The sequence below is a fragment of the Ursus americanus genome, chromosome 1, assembly GCF_024610735.1.
Source record: "Ursus americanus isolate L20-20 chromosome 1, mUrsAme1.1.p, whole genome shotgun sequence".
Classification (NCBI taxonomy): Eukaryota; Metazoa; Chordata; class Mammalia; order Carnivora; family Ursidae; genus Ursus; species Ursus americanus.
Genome location: NC_142127.1, coordinates 13,539,630 through 13,556,285, shown reverse-complemented (window position 1 = coordinate 13,556,285; position 16,656 = coordinate 13,539,630). Strand labels below are relative to the sequence as shown.

Below are 16,656 nucleotides of genomic sequence, written 5' to 3'. Positions count from 1 at the left end.
CCTGAAACGAAGCTCTCATCACATCAAAGCTAAAGTACACACCTTAGTCGCCATGGGGGCAGTAAGGAGAATGTCAGAATTGTTACTATTTTCTTGTGATGGATAAAGGAGTTCTACATCCAGCAAGATTCTTTACTAAATCAGTTACTTATATTGTTATATGATTTTTGCTTCTTTAGTTCTTACTGAAGAGACTGAAAACTTAGAGATACTGAAGTACTATTTGTTTTAAGTTGCTTGAACAAAAAGCAGCCCTCGAGTTGAAATGGTTTGTGTCCCCGTAGATGCTCGTTGACCACACACAAACAACCAAGCTGAAGCACGATCATCCAAGGGAACAAAGCTAAGCTCAGATAATTCCCACAAGGGCTATTTTTAGTCACTAATAATTACATGTTAACCAACTGGTGTTTTCTGCTAAAGGGGAGATGACATTTCTGTTGATGATAAGTTGTATGTGTTCCGCAGCTGCATCGTCGTGGAAAACAGGCTCTAAGTTTCTTCGCCACGGGAATTAACTATCACATGATGTTGCTCTTTTTTGTCGTTGTTCTGTCTTTATGCCCTGATGTAAATAGAGGTACTGGCCGTTACTGAAATGATCTCTTTTTCTGTCTTTCATTCAGCATGCCAGTTTTCTTTAACCCTTAATTTTAATGTTGAGAAAGAAATGAAGTGTCTTAAAAAAAAAAAAAAGCTTCTTAATGGTTGTATTTAACTCATGATGTAAACAACTTTTCTTTCTGAAGATGTCATACGATCACATGCTCCAATTTTACCCTATGTGTAAGGTGTATAGAGACACATTAAACCAAACACCAAAACTCTCTGGACCTCAGTAAAAATTGGAATCCAGCTGCCTCATTTTAGTAAGGAATATGAATTAGGAGAGATGAAATACTTTGTGTGAAATGCAGAGCTCCATCCCAGGATTATTGACTGCATCCCGGAGTTGTTGTCTATCTTCATAGTCGATATCATCTTATACTAGTTATCTTTTCCCTTACAAATAACCTGCACACAAAATATACTGCATTGTCTTTCTGACTGTCACTGTTTGAGATCCTTCTGTTGGTTTCATGAGGTCTCTTAGGCTAAAGCTTGTGGCATTGGAAGGAAAAGAAGAGTGAAGGGAAAGGAGAGTTGCTCAGGAGAGCTGATGGCTGTGCATTTTGGGCAGCACATGAGGATAGTAGATTGTTTTAGAACTTAGAGCGGAAATCAGCATTTACCTAATATGTGACTTATCGATGCCATTGTTTTTGATTAGTTTGCAATATTCAGAAAATATTTACTAATCTAGAGTCTTCCAAAGCGTGACCATACAACAGTGGAATAATGATTAACAACATGGACCTCTCCATTCATACATCTAAGTTTTCTAATGAATCCAGTTAATATAAAGACCTGGCTGCTGGACAGAGATCATACTGACACCTTACACGATGACACTGATCATGGAGCACGATCATATTTTGAGACCATTCTATCTCATGACAGCTAACGTAGGGTGTATTCAAAGTGCTGTAAGAACATTCAGGACAAATACTGGCATTGAAGGAAGAGATTTTGAAGTGGTATATGAGATAGCAAACAGTTTTGATGTCAGACAGGTCTACCTTTGAGACTTGGATCTTCATCCTAATAACTTCATGAGCGTCATCAGCTAACCTCTCTAAACTACGGTTTCCAAATCTATATATCGGGGGTAACAATATCTAATCCTTAAAGATGCAGTGAAATGTGTGTAATACACTGAATATGATGTTAGCACATATACATAATAAATAACCCTTTATCATAATTATAGATTAGTATTCATAAGGAGGTGGTCCAATGTTCATTTTCTTAAGCTGAGACCAAAAAGAAAATATTTATTTTTTTCTCCTCCTGGGACATCTGGGTGGCTCAGTCAGTTAAGCGTCTGACTCTTGATTTCAGCTCAGGTTATGATCTTGGGGTCATGAGATCAAGCCCCACATCAGGCTCCACGCTCAGCATGGAGTCTGCTTGGGATTCTCTTTCTCACTCTCCCTCCGTCTCTCTCTCTTTCTCTCTTATAAATAAATAAATAAATAAATAAATAAATAAATAAATAAATAAAATAAAATCTTTAAAAATATTTTTTTTCTCCTCCAAATGAATGGGAGAAAAATATAAAGTGAGTTATAGGGGTGATAAATGAGGGAATCATAATATCTTTACAGTTAAGCCAGTTCACTTATTCGTTTCCCTTTTTTCAGTAAATAGATTTTAGTAAATTAAAGAGCTAGGTAATAAGATGATCTGTCAGTTAGGAGAATCTTAGTGTCATAACAGAAATGGTACTAACTTAGGCTACTAGGATGTGAGTTCTCCCAGTAAATGCTTGTATAATTCGGGACAAGTCAGCTATTTGTGTGCTCATCTTTACATATGAATAATAGAAATGGGTCCTCATGGTGTTTGAGGTCCCTTCTGGACACAAATTTCCATGGTTCTGTGAAAATATTCTCTACTTGCTGATATAATAATCCTTCTCCAATTAATTTAGTCTTGTGTTGCCAAATGGGAATTTAACACAAAGCCTCACGTTTTAATGCCATTTTATTTATTTATTTTTTTAAAAAGACAGTTATTCAGCATCATGATCAGACTATTACATTTAGCAATCAATACCATGTGTGCACAAAAATTTACACTAAAACCCTTTGTTGGAATGCTTTGCACTTTCCACAGAACAGAAACTAAGATAACCTGTTGTATAATTAGTCACATATATCATCCTCAAGTTTTTACCCATACACATGAGTATTGTCCAAAACAAGTCTTGTTTGTAGCAGCGAGGCCCTGCCATCACTCTGTTTGGCTGAATTCACAAATCTGTTGTAACCTGTAGCTTCCCTGTCACTTCTCTGGCTCTTCTCTCCTGCTAAGCTTTGTTTCCTGGCAGTAATGAAAACCTTCTGCTACTGCCGTAGCTGCTGCTGTTGCTGGAACCGCCACAGCCAGCTCGGTTTCATGGTTTGGCAAAGTATTGGCCTCTACCACCATAGGGACCAGAGCACCTGCCTCTAAAATTTCCTCCTTTCGTGGGTCCAAAATTTGAAGATTGATTGTTGTAATTGCCAAAATCATTAGAGCTTGTACCACCTCCAAAATTGTTTCCATCATTACCAAATCTGATATAGCCATCCCTGCTGCCACCATATCTACCACCACCTCAACTGCCACCAAAGCCTCCTCATCTGCTGAAGTTCCCTCCATGACCAAAGTCGTCATTCCCACCAAAACCACCTCCGTGACCACTGCCAAGGTTTCCAGAACCACTTTAACCTCTCTGGCTGGATGAAGCTCTAGCCATCTCTTGCTTAGGTAGGCTGGTCCTTACTTCATACTTGTGGCCAGTTACAGTATGGTATTCTTGAGTGACAGTCTTATCTACGTAGTCATGGTCATCAAATGTTATTATTATTTTTTTTAATAATGATTTTTTATTATATTATGTTAGTCACCATACAGTACATCCCCGGTTTTCGATGTAAGGCTCGATGATTCATTAGTTGTGTATAACACCCAGTGCACCATGCAATATGTGCCCTCCTTACTACCCATCACCGGCCTATCCCATTCCCCCACCCCCCTCTCCTCTGTAGCCCTCAGTTTGTTTCTCATAGTCCATAGTCTCTCATGTTTCATTCCCCCTTCTGATTACCCCCCCCTTTCTTTATCCCTTTCTTCCCCTACTGATCATTCTAGTTCTTATGTTCCATAGATGAGAGAAATCATATGATAGTTGTCTTTCTCTGATTGACTTATTTCACTTAGCATTATCTCCTCCAGTGCCGTCCATGTTGTAGCAAATGTTGAGAACTCGTTCTTTCTGATAGCTGAGTAATATTCCATTGTATATATGGACCACAACTTCTTAATCCAGTCATCTGTTGAAGGGCATCTCGGCTCCTTCCACGATTTAGCTATTGTGGACGTTGCTGCTATGAACATTGGGGTGCATATGGCCCTTCTCTTCACTACGTCTGTATCTTTGGGGTAAACACCCAGTAGTGCAATGGCTGGATCATAGGGTAGCTCAATTTTTAACTTTTTAAGGGATCTCCACACTGTTTTCCAGAGGGGCTGTACCAACTTGCATTCCCACCAACAATGTAGGAGGAATCCCCTTTCTCCACATCCTCTCCAACAATCGTTGTTTCTTGCCTTGTCTATTTTTGCCATTCTAACTGGTGTAAGGTGGTATCTCAGTGTGGTTTTGATTTGAATTTCCCTGATGGCTAATGATTTTGAACATTTTTTCATGTGTCTGTTAGCCATTTGTATGTCTTCATTGGAAAAGTGTCTGTTCATATCTTCTGCCCATTTTTTGATTTATTTGTTTCTCGTGTATTGAGTTTGAGAAGTTCTTTGTAGATCTTGGATACCAGTCCTTTATCTGTAGTGTCATTTGCAATTATCTTCTCCCATTCCGTGGGCTGCCTCTTAGTTTTTCTGACTGTTTCCTTGGCTGTGCAGAAACTTTTAATCTTGATGAAGTCCCATAAATTCATTGTATCTTTTATTTCTCTTGCCTTTGGGGATGTATCATGAAAAAGGTTGCTTTGGCCGATGTCGTAGAGGTTGCTGCCTATGTTCTCCTCTAGAATTTTGATGGATTCCTGTCTCACATCGAGGTCTTTCATCCATTTGGAGTTTATTTTTGTGTATGGTGTGAGATAGTGGTCAAGTTTCATTCTTTTGCATGTAGCTGTCCAATTTTCCCAGCACCATTTATTGAAGAGACTGTCTTTTTCCCACCGGATGTTTTTTCCTGCTTTATCAAATATTAGTTGCCCAAAGAGCTGAGGGTCCATTTCTGGGCTCTCTATTCTGTTCCATTGGTCTGTGTGTCTGTTTTTGTGCCAGTACCATGCTGTCTTTGTGATCACAGCTTTGTAGTACAGCTCGAAATCCGGCATAGTGATGCCCCCAGCTTTGTTTTTCCTTTTCAACAGTTCCTTGGAGATTCGGGGTCTTTTCTGGTTCCATACAAATTTAAGGACTATTTGTTCCAGTTCTTTGAAAAATGTCATCGGTATTTTGATCGGGATAGCATTGAAAGTGTAGATTGCTCTGGGTAGCATGGACATTTTAACTATGTTAATTCTTCCGATCCATGAGCATGGAATATCTTTCCATCTTTTTATGTCTTCCTCAATGTCTTTTAAGAGTGATTTATAGTTTCTAGAATAAAGGTCCTTTACGTCTCTGGTTAAGTTAATTCCAAGGTAACGTATGGTTTTTGGTGCTATTTTAATGGGATGGATTCCCTAATTTCTCTTTCTCCATTCTCGTTATTCGTGTACAGAAATGCAACTGATTTCTGAGCATTGATTTTGTATCCTGCCATGTTACTGAATTGCTCTATAACTTCTAATAGTTTGGGAGTGGCTTCTTTTGGGTTTTCCATATAGAGTATCATGTCATCTGCGAAGAGAGACATTTTGACTTCTTCTTTGCCGATTTGAATACCTTTGATCCCTTTTTGTCATCTGATTGCTGTTGCAAGGACTTCTAGTACTATGTTGAATAATAGTGGCGAGAGTGGGCATCCTTGTCGTGTTCCTGATCTTAAGGGAAAGGCTTCCAGCTTTTCCCCATTGAGAATAATATTTGCAGTAGGCTTTTCATAGATGGCTTTTATGATATTGAGAAATGTACCTTCTATTCCTACACTCTGAAGGGTTTTAATCAGGAAAGGATGCTGTATTTTGTCAAATGCTTTTTCGGCATAGATTGAGAGGATCATATGGTTCCTGAGTCTTTTCTTGTTGATATGATGTATCACGCTGATTGATTTGCGAATATTGAACCACGCTTGCATCCCAGGTATGAATCCCACTTGATCGTGATGGATAATCCTTTTAATGAACTGTTGGATTCTATTAGCAAGTATCTTGTTGAGGATTTTGGCGTCCATATTCATTAGGGAAATCGGTCTGTAATTCTCCTTTTTGAGGGGGTCTTTGCCTGGTTTGGGGATCAAGGTAATATTGGCCTCATAGAATGAGTTTGGTAGCTTTCCTTCTGTTTCTATTTTTTGAAATAGCTTTAGGAGAATAGGTATTATTTCTTCTTTGAATGTTTGGTAGAATTCCCCAGGAAAACCGTCCGGGCCTGGAGTTTTGTTATTTGGAAGGTTGTTTATCACTGACTCAATTTCTTCATAATTAATTGGCCTGTTTAAGAAATCAATTTCTTCCTGTTTCAATCTTGGTAATTTATAGGTTTCCAGGAAGGATTCCATCTCTTCCAGATTGCTTAGTTTATTGGCATATAGCTGTTGATCAAAATTTCTAATAATCCTTCCAATTTCAATGGTGTTCGTTGTGACCTCTCCTTTTTCATTTATAATTTTAATAATCTGGGTCCTTTCTCTTTTCTTTTGGATAAGTCTTGCCAGTGGTCTGTCAATTTTATTGATTCTCTCCAAGAACCAGCTTCTAGTCCTGTTGATCTGCTCTACTGTACTTCTGGTTTCTGCTTGATTGATTTCAGCTCTGATTTTGGTCAACTGCTTCCTCGTGCGTTCATTAGGCCTGTCCCTCTGTTGCTGTTCCAGCTTCTTGAGGTGAGAATATAAAAACTGCATTTTAGATTTTTCTATTTTTTTGAGTGAGGCTTGGATGGCTATGTATTTCCCCCTTAGGACTGCCTTTGCAGTATCCCATAGGTTTTGGACTGTTGTATTTTCATTCTCATTGGTCTCCATAAATTGTTTAATTTGATTTTTGATTTCCTGGTTTATCGAGTCATTCCTGAGCAGGATGGTTCTTAGTCTCCAAGTTTTTGAGTTTCTTCCAAATTTTTCCATGTGGTTGAGTTCCAATTTCAGAGCGTTGTGGTCTGAGAATATGCAGGGGATAATTTCAATCTTTTGGTATCGGCTGAGACCTGTTTTGTGTCCCAGAACATGGTCTATTCTTGAGAATGTTCCATGGGCATTAGAATAGAATGAGTATTCTTTGGTTCTGGGGTGTAGTGTTCTATATATATCTAAGAGGTCCAACTCGTCGAGTATGGCATTCAAAGCCTTTGATTCTTTGCTTAGTTTTTGCCAGGGTGTTCTGTCTATTTCTGAGAGTGGAGTGTTGAGGTCCCCTACTATTAATGTATTTTTATTTATATGTCTCTTTATTCTGGTTAAGAGTTGGCTTGTGTATCTTGCTGCTCCCCTTGGGGGCATATATATTTATAATTGTCATATCCACTTGTTGAATACTTCCTTTAAGAATAATATAGTGCCCTTCTGCATCTCTAACTATAGTCTGTAGTTTAAAATCCAGTTTATCTGATATGAGAATTGCTACCCCAGCTTTCTTTTGAGGTCCATTTGCATGAAAGATGGTACTCCATCCCCTTACTCTCAGTCTGAATGCATCTTTGGGTTCGAAATGAGTCTCTTGTAGACAGCAAATGGATGGGTCATTTCTTTTTATCCAATCTGCAACCCTGTGGCGTTGTAAGGGAGAATTTAAACCATTAATATTAAGACTGAGTACTGAGAGATATGCTTTTAATGCTGCCATGTTGTCAGTAAAGTCTTTGTTTGTATTGGCTGTGACTTTCTGTTCTGTATCACTCTTGGGGCCTTTTTACTTTTATAGAACCCCCCATAATACCTCCTGTAGGGCTGGTTTCGTGGTTACAAAATTGGTTAGTGACTGTCGATTCTGAAATGTCTTTATTTCTCCATCAATTCTGAATGACAGCCTTGCTGGATAAAGGATCCTTGGCTGCATGTTTTTCTCTGAAAGAGCTTTAAAAATGCTCCCCCAACCCTTTCTCTCATTCCAAGTCTGTGTAGACAGGTCTGATGTAATTCTGATGCCTTTGCCTTGGTACGTGAGAAATTTCTTTGCCCTGGCCGCTTTCAATACTGTATCCTTGGATCTAATATTTGCGAAATGCACTATGACGTGACGTGGCCTAGGTTTGTCGTGGTTGAGCTTGGGAGGGGTCCTCTCTGCCTCTTGGACACGAATGTTTGTTTCCCTTGCTAGATTAGGGAAGTTTTCAGCTACAATTTGTTCAAATATCTCTTCTAGACCTCTGTTTTTCTCCACCCCCTCGGGGATGCCGATGATTCTAATATTGGATCGTTTCGTTGAGTCAGTAATCTCCCGTAGCCAACATTCGTGGGCGTGGATTTTTTTAAGACCATCTTCTATTTTCATTTTTTCCTCTATTAACCCATCCTCCAATTCACTAACCCTTTCCTCTGCTTCGGTGACCCTGGCCGTCAGAGCCTCTAGTTTTGCCTGCATTTGGCTCATAGAATTTTTAATTTCTGTCAAATTCGCTCTCATTTCCGCCCTTAGGAATTCTATATTCTCAGTAACATTTTCCTTAATACTTTTTTCAAGTCTACTCATCATCTTGACCATTGTTACTCTGAATTCCATTTCTGATAATTTGGTTACATCCATATCCGTTATTTCTGTGGCAGAGGCCACAGACTCACTGTCTTTTCTTTGCTGGCGGGGGGGGGGGGGGGGGCTTCTCCTTCTTGTCATTCTGATGAGGAGAGGTTGCGGAGTTGTCCAGAGCCCAAATTATTGACTGGGTCCCAGGCCGTGCCCCTTGTTTTATAGGGATCTTAGAGATGTGGGCTTCTTTAAAGAATTTATTTATTTACTTATCTGAGAGAGGGAGACAGACAGTCAGCAAGAACGAAACAGAAGCAGGGGAGTGGGAGAGGAAGAAGCAGGCTCCCAGCGGAGGAGCCCGATGAGGGACTCCTTTCCGGAACGGCGGGATCACGCCCTAAGCCGGAGACAGGCCCTCAATGACTGCGCCACCCAGGCGCCTCAGGTTGTGGGCTTCTTGATTTTTCAGCCTGCCTTCTGTGTTCTGGGGGAGGGGCCTGCCGCGCCGCTACTCAGGCAACCCTGTTTGGGTAGAGTCTCCATGTCCCCTGCGAGGGAGGATGGGGATGGGCGCTCTCTGAGCCGGTATTTCCAGGCTTTTGTTCTCTGGCAGCTTTCCCTGGCGGCCGGCTATGCCTCTTCTGAGGGTCAGAGCAGCAGAGGCTGCATTGTCGCAGAACAGAGGGATTGCGGCCCGTTCTCCACTGATGTTCTGGCCACTTTATCTCTGTTACTGTTGGTGCTGCTCAACCCTGCAGCGTCCCGGGATGTGCGCACCAACCCGGCGTCCCTGCCCTCACTTCCAGGGCCGGCGCGTCTCTGTCCTTTGTGTTTCTAATGCCACCAGCCACCGGCCGCCCCGCGCGCTCCCGGGTCTCCCGGTCTCAGTCTATGCCCGGTGAGCACACCTCGATTCCGGAGTTTCGGGAGAAGCCTGGTGGCGCGCGCACCCGGTTCAGGGTCTCAGTCTGCTGTTTCGCGGGTGCCGACCCTGAGTCCGCCCGCTCCCCCGTGCAGGTGGCCCACCAGCCGCCAGCCGCCCCGCGCGCGCTCCGGGAGCTCCCGGTCTCAGTCTGGATCCCGTGAGCACACCGGGATTCCGGTGTTCCGGGAGATGCCTGGTGGTGTGCGTTCACGCCTCACCGGTCTCAGTCCGCTCTCTCGTGGGTGCCCTCCGTGAGTCCGCCCGCTCCCCTGTGCAGGTGGCTGCCGCTTCCCGGCGCCCAAACGCCATGGTCATCAAATGTTATAAAAGCAAACTCTTCTTGCCACTGCCTTGGTCAGTCATGATGTCAATCACTTCCATTTTCCCATACTGTTCAAAAAAAATATTTTTTTTCAAATTTATTTATTTGTTTGTTTATTTTTATTATGTTCAGTTAGCCACTGTATAGTACATCATTAGTTTTTGATGTGTTGTGATGAGCACATGAGAGTTTTTATATGCAACGAGTGAATCACTGAATACTACGTCAAAATAATCTCTTAGATGATGTTCTTCAGTGTCTATTGCCACCAACAAAAATTTTTTTTCATGGTTAAGTGGGCAGCAGGTCTTTGAGAATCTTCTCTTGAGACATCCCTCTTTGGTTCCACAACTCTTCCATCCACCTTGTATGGCCTTGCATTCATGGCTGCATCCAACTTCTCCACAGTGGTGTACATGACAAACCCAAAGCCTCGGGGATGCTTGGTGTTTGGATCTCTCATTGCCACATATTCTGTGAGGATTCCCGTTGCTCAGAATGGCTCCTCAGATGCTCATCTGTGGTTTCAAAGCTCAGACCTCCCATAAAGAGCTTCCGCAGCTGTTCAGGCTCTTTGGGAGACTCTTACTTAGACATGATGGCGGCAGGAGGGGAGACTTGAATATGCTTACTGGGACATGTCCACAGGCAGAGAGCTTAATGTCATTTTACATTATTTTGCTTTCTTCCCCCTCAAGCCTAGAGTTACTGGAAAGCTGTAGAGTCAGTAAAACCTACTGAGCCCCTCTAATCTTTGCTGATCTTTTGTTTCATAAGCTATGCTGTGTTTCACTGTCAATAACTAATTTCTTTTAAGGAGAGGCAGTCACTTTGATATTGTATTAATAGAAAAGTCAAAAAAGTGTCAGTCATAAGGATCTAAATTGTTGAGCTACATTTTGTTTTTCTAGTGTTCTATTTTCAATATTTATACATCATATATAAAGCTATGTGTTCTCATTGAAAGAATGCTATACTGAAAGCTCAAGAATATTAAATACACATACACATATGTATGTAATTTCAAGGTGTAGTAAAAAAAAAGTGCTGTACCAAGTAAGTATAATCATATTGGATATTTTCAGGACAGTATTAAGCTCAGGACAGTATATTAGATGAGCCATGCTAGTTTATAGATCAGAATATATTTAATATAGTTTGTTTTTTATCAATTTCATTGGCCATGATCTATAGTATAATGAAGCTAATATTCTACAAATACATTGTTTTATAGAGTTTAATTCTTTATATTAATCATAACCATTAAGTGAGTTTTCAGTATAATGCAAACAACATTTATAACCTTTGAATTCTGATTGCTGCTAGAAATCCCATGTCAGGGCAAATTGGGGCATGTGGAAAAAGGATAATGTTGCTTTCATTAATGATCAATTTAAGGTTTCTGGCTTTCTGGGCCTTCGTGTATCTTCAAAGAAGAATAGAAAGAGCTTTTGGAATTTGTTACTTTCTCTAGTTCATGGAGGGCCTTATTTTGGAAAGGTTTGGTTAAAGGATGTAATGAAAAGACAAATTAGCTTCTCAGACCTGATCTGTCTGGCATGGTTTATAAAGGCAGCAAAATCTAAGCTGAGATAGGAAGCATGAATTGTTGTTGGCCAGGTCAAGTAGGTGAAGGTGATATATTAGGGTATTTGGGCCAGTGAAATAGCATATACGTAGGTCCATTGATGAGAGAATGTGGTTTATTCTAGAACCTTAAAGGAGTCTCTAGTTAATAGAATGTAGACATGAAGTTTATTACATGTAGGGTGTGGGCACTGATGGAGGGAAGTGGGATGTAGTTGGACTATTACACAGAGATTGACTTACTTTGGGTTTTATCACATATATAAAGAACTTTGGAATTGATTCCAGAAGCCATGAGGAGACAACCCAATGTTTTAAGTGAAAAGTGACATGATCAAATTTCCATTTTAAAAATTGGAACTGAAAATTTCAGATTCTTGGTATCTTAAAGCTTCTGAAGTTAGAGGACAGAGGACGGCTTGCAGTCGTCTTCAGTAAGAATACAGATCCCCAGAGAAGTGAAATGACTTACCGCAGCGCCACAGGGCTCTGGAAATGGAAGCGGAAGGACTGTTGAAACACAGGCCTTAGCTTTTGAAGGTACTCTGGGGAAGGTGGAAGATATTAAAATTCCTTCTTAAATAAATAAAAGAGTTTTATAGGCCTCTATGAGTCATTCAAACTCACTAAATAAACAAAAAAAGTAAAAAACAAAAACAAAAAAAGAAAAAGAAAAAAATAACTGGCTTAAATGTTACCTCTCCATAACACTAATGAAGTGGGTGAATAAAACCTTTTTTTAAAAAGCATTTCTCCTAGCATGATATAATTTTCTTTGAGAGGTAAAGATTTCAAAGAACTACCAAAATAGTTCATATCAAGCATAATATTTTCCTGAAATTACCAGGCTATTATAAAATAGGGGTCTAAACAAAGTAGATTTTTAAGTGTAACCCCATTATCATTTGTTCATAGTGGCACAGATTTTACTCTAGAGGTCAAATGACCATCTGCTCCTCTGTATCCAGACAGTTTTTGAAAATATATTTATCTTTCTTGACTATATGGATTAGAAAAATAATAACAGTGTTAGACTTACTTGCTAAGAGTAGTGGTATCAATGTTATCAAGAGTTGAGGGTGTCATAAAAGAGTTCAAGATCAAAAAAAAGACCAAGATCATTTTGACCAAGGAGAAATAAATGAGTTCATCCTTTGCCCCAGTGTTTTATTTCTAATGGCGTAGAAAAAAAAAAAAAAAAAAGTTCAAATTCTCCAAAGAGTTTTCAGGTAATATACTCCTCACCTGTGTATTAGCTTGCTAGGGCTGCCATGGAAAAGTACTACAGACTGGGTGTCTTAAACCACAGACATTTATTTTCTCACATTTCTGGAGCTGGAAGTCCAAGGTCAAAATGCTGGCAGAGTTGGTCTCCTCTGAGGTCTCTCTCTTAGGCTTGCAGCTGGTCACCCTCTTGCTGCCTCTTTACATAGTCATCTTTCTGTACATGTGCTCCCCAGGGTCACTGTTGTGTGTCCAAATTTCTCTTCGGGATTAAAACTGGATTAAGCCGTACTCTAACAGCTTCGTTTTGACTTCTTTAAAGTCTCTAGCTGCAAATGCAGTCACATTGTGAAATACTGGGGTTATAGCCTCAGTGCATGAATTTGGTGGGGACACAGTTCAGCCCTATGACAACCTCCAGAGGTTTCAGTGACCCCTTATTACCAACTCAGACATACCTCTGACTTTCTTTCTAGGCCTTCCCCTGTTTGCCTTACTCCACTAATTAAAGTTTGTTCAAGCTTGCATATGAGATTCCCTGCCCTTGTGCATCCATTTTTGTAAAAGCTACCTAGTGCTGGCTTTACAACACACTTCAGAATCTTGGTGAATAATTTTATAGATAAAAATCTTTGCTCTAAATTAAACTTATAGGTCACTGTACACAGTTTTCTACTTCATTTTAAGTTTTTCTGCATTGGATTCGAATTGTCACATATATTTCTATTGTCTCCCCATCTAGATTGTAGTTATGAATACGGGAATGACATTTTATATCTTTGTCGTGTTTAACAGGGTGTCCTGTACATGTGATATCCTCAAATAATGCTGTTTGATTAAGTTGCTGATCAGTATCATATGCAGCTCCCTGAATCGGTTTCTTTTCAATATTACCTTGATGGCTTTGTGAATTCCTAGCACTAACTTTCATTCACCTTATTAGTTTGTAACCCTCTCCAGTGGGCTGTTAAATGTTTTAGATAGCACTGTAGCCCTGAGGGTTACCTCAGTGCATTGCCATACAGTGTATATACCTCAGGGATTGCCAGGCTTGTTTTGACTGATGTGGATGGATGGTTATCTAGGTGTACTCATCATATCTTGCGTTTCCTTATGTGTCCTTTCAAGAAGACGACCTGGCCTGATAGAGAACTATTTCTCTCTAATTAATGTTACACAAGCATCTGTGCTCTTTTATGATAATCTTGAGAGTCGTAGGCACTTTTGAACTATGTCACAGTATTAGGTGAAAAATTCATACTGATCTCCATTAATTATCAAGGTTTGTTTTTAGAAGATTTGTGGAATAAGGTTTAGAAACAAAGTGATACCTGAAGTAAGTAGCCAATAATTCAACCCGGTTCCCCATGTGATTTCTTTTTTTTTTAAAAGATTGATTGATTGATTTGAGAGAGAGAGAGAGAGAGAGAGAGAGAGAGAGAACCCACAATTGGGAGGGAGAGGAATGAGCAGACACCCCACTGAGCACAGAGCCTGACATGGGGATCTGAGATCAAGACCCAAGTGGAAAGCAAGAGTCAGACACCCAACCGACTGAGCCACCCAGGCGCCCCCGCCCTAATTTGATTTCTTAAAATGGAAATCCTGTAGCGTAGCTCCTTCAGCTTGAAATAATATACAGAATGTCAAAATGAGTCATTGTTTGTTTATTCTTTATTGTTGCATAGTAGGTCACTTAGAGAGACACAGCATACAATGTCAATAGCTCCCACCGTGTTCGTGTTTTACTGTTCCAACATATGTCCTACAGTTTAAGAAGCAATTAAAGGTTGCTGTGCTGCAGTCATTAGCTTTGGTTGCTGCAGTCAATCACCCATAGAAGTCAGAGCCATATCAGTTTTTTCCCCATCCTCATTGTACAGTCAACTGCCGTCATTGTCCTCCTTTATCATTAAAAGGAAAATGAACCAAGCAAACTGTCAAGACTCACAAGTGAATTTGTAATGTGAGAAACTCTTACCGCCTTACTTGAGGGAAGATCTCCCCATCACGTTGAATAAACAATAAAAATATATGAGATTAACGTTATACATGGAAGTGTTATTCCAACTACTTTTAAGTGGATTAATCATTTTCTAGTCTTAAAATGTGTATTTACTCAAGAAAAAATAACATGAATAATCGACAGAAATACTCAGATAATTTTAGATGAAATTCACTCTTGTCTCAGTGACGTGATCACTTCTACTTAGATCATATGCCAATAGGATTGTTTGAACAGAACATGATCTGTCTGTACAACCGGGGAGTAAAAGAAAAATATAAGATGGACATGTTTGAGTGTTCTTGCTGGGTTATGTAACCTTAAAACAGCTTTGAGTAGGTTAAGGACATTATTTTTTTTTCAATAAGCTCAGTTTGAAAGAATGAACTAGAAACAGGCAATTTTATCTTCACTTATATCTTACCCTCTAGTTTTCACATTTTATTTCAACTCAAGCCACAGTTATTTATATTTTGCATTTTTTACTTCATCTAAAAAAAGGGATAGTATTAGTCATATAATTATAAGCAACTAGAGTTACTTTGATATTCAATTTTTTATAACTGGGTTAAACCTATATGAATTATAAAACATAGGTTTGGAAGTGGGCATCCAAGCCTGATTGTGAAAACCATATACAAGTAGTTCTTACTGAATACAAGTTGTAGCACAACATGCTTCACTGATCAAAAAGGGAGATGTTGTTTTCCTTGTTACTTAAGGTCAACTTCCTCTTTGGTTTCTAACCAGTTTTAGCCCAGAATATACTTCTTGTGTTTTTGGCCAGAACTTTTTATAATTCAAATTATTGTCTGACTCCTTTGAGCCAATATTTTCTGGGTTGGTGTTTGTAAGAGCTGGGGAGACTGTTGCCATAAGTATTTCCCTCATATGTATGTTTGTTTTCTTAAACAGTGGTCGTTGCTTCTATGCAGATACCTCTGGCCAATCCCACATGTGCCCCCTCTGCAAGTTGCTGGGTGATTAGTGTGAAAAGTTGATCTGGCAACGAACGTCACATAGAGTAAAATGTTCATGACCATTTTGTACTTTGATAAAGTGATGAAATTTATGGATACTTTCTACATAAAGATGCTCATGACACAAACAGTTGCATATAGTTTGAGGATTCCTTTTTGAACTTGACCTGGTTTAGAGGTGACTTTGAATGCATTTCTTTGTATATTTTCATTATATATGAATTTTTTTCTTATTCTTTTTCCCTTGGTTATATTAAGCTGCTTATTAATAGTTAGGAAAGTGCTACTTAAGAAACTAGAATATCGCTTTCCATATGAATACATGATAACATTTATTGCAACTTACATGATTTATTGAACTGAGTCACCCCTGAAGCAAATGCATTATTAAGTAGTTAAAAAATTCATGACATGTCCTTAACACAGTGAGAGTGCCTTAGAGGAGCTCATTCATCCGATAAATATGTGTTTAACAAAATTGCTTGAAATGAATCTCTTTTATGGGTTTTTGTAATTATTGTTCTTATTTAAGACTTAGATATATATATATATAGCATAAATAAAAGAATGTTTTTCACATAGGGTTGTGGTTTGTTTTTGAATGCAAATAGTCATTCTTTTCTTTGTGAGTATGTGATAAAACGCTCTGTTGTATCCTTAAAACTGCGCAATAGGCTGTGATGTCCTAGAACGTATTCTCTACCTCGTCCATAGCTGTGTTTCTATTTTGAGATTTAAAGGAACATCTTAGTGGAAACCTTCTGTGATTTCTGACTGTGGGTATTGGACTCCAAGCTCAATCATTTGGTTGCAGAATGAAGAGCTTAAAATTGAACTTTCCTGAGTGTTCGACCAATTATGTTCAAAGGAAAAGGGCTGCTCTAAAGAAGTTGTGTTTCCTGTGTCATGCGAAATACAAGTGGTTCTCTACTTAGATCGTATTTTGAGATATACCCAGTCAAAGACAAGCCTACCTCAGTCACTTCCCTGCGTAGCTGCCATCACTCAAAGAGCATGACCCTGTAAGAGCTGCAGTTCTCCATTCCTTTCGCACTTATTCATATTTAGGTTTGTGTGGTTGCTTAGAGCTTTATGTATTTTGACTATGTATCCAGAGTCAGTGTCCATGACCTTTTGTTGGCACCACCCCTTGCCTCATTACTACTATTACTACCAGTACCACTATTGCTAATAATTATCACATACTGAGT

At 39.5% G+C, this 16,656-nt stretch overlaps 1 protein-coding gene and 1 pseudogene across 4 annotated transcripts in view; one reads left to right on the top strand and one right to left on the bottom strand.

Annotated features, from left to right (window-relative positions):
* The window catches only part of DPP10 (dipeptidyl peptidase like 10), a 648,232-nt gene that overhangs the window by 234,375 nt on the left and 397,201 nt on the right, over positions 1-16,656 (top strand). The window lies entirely within an intron of this gene.
* LOC123796578 (heterogeneous nuclear ribonucleoprotein A1-like) lies at positions 2,860-10,246 on the bottom strand (annotated as a pseudogene).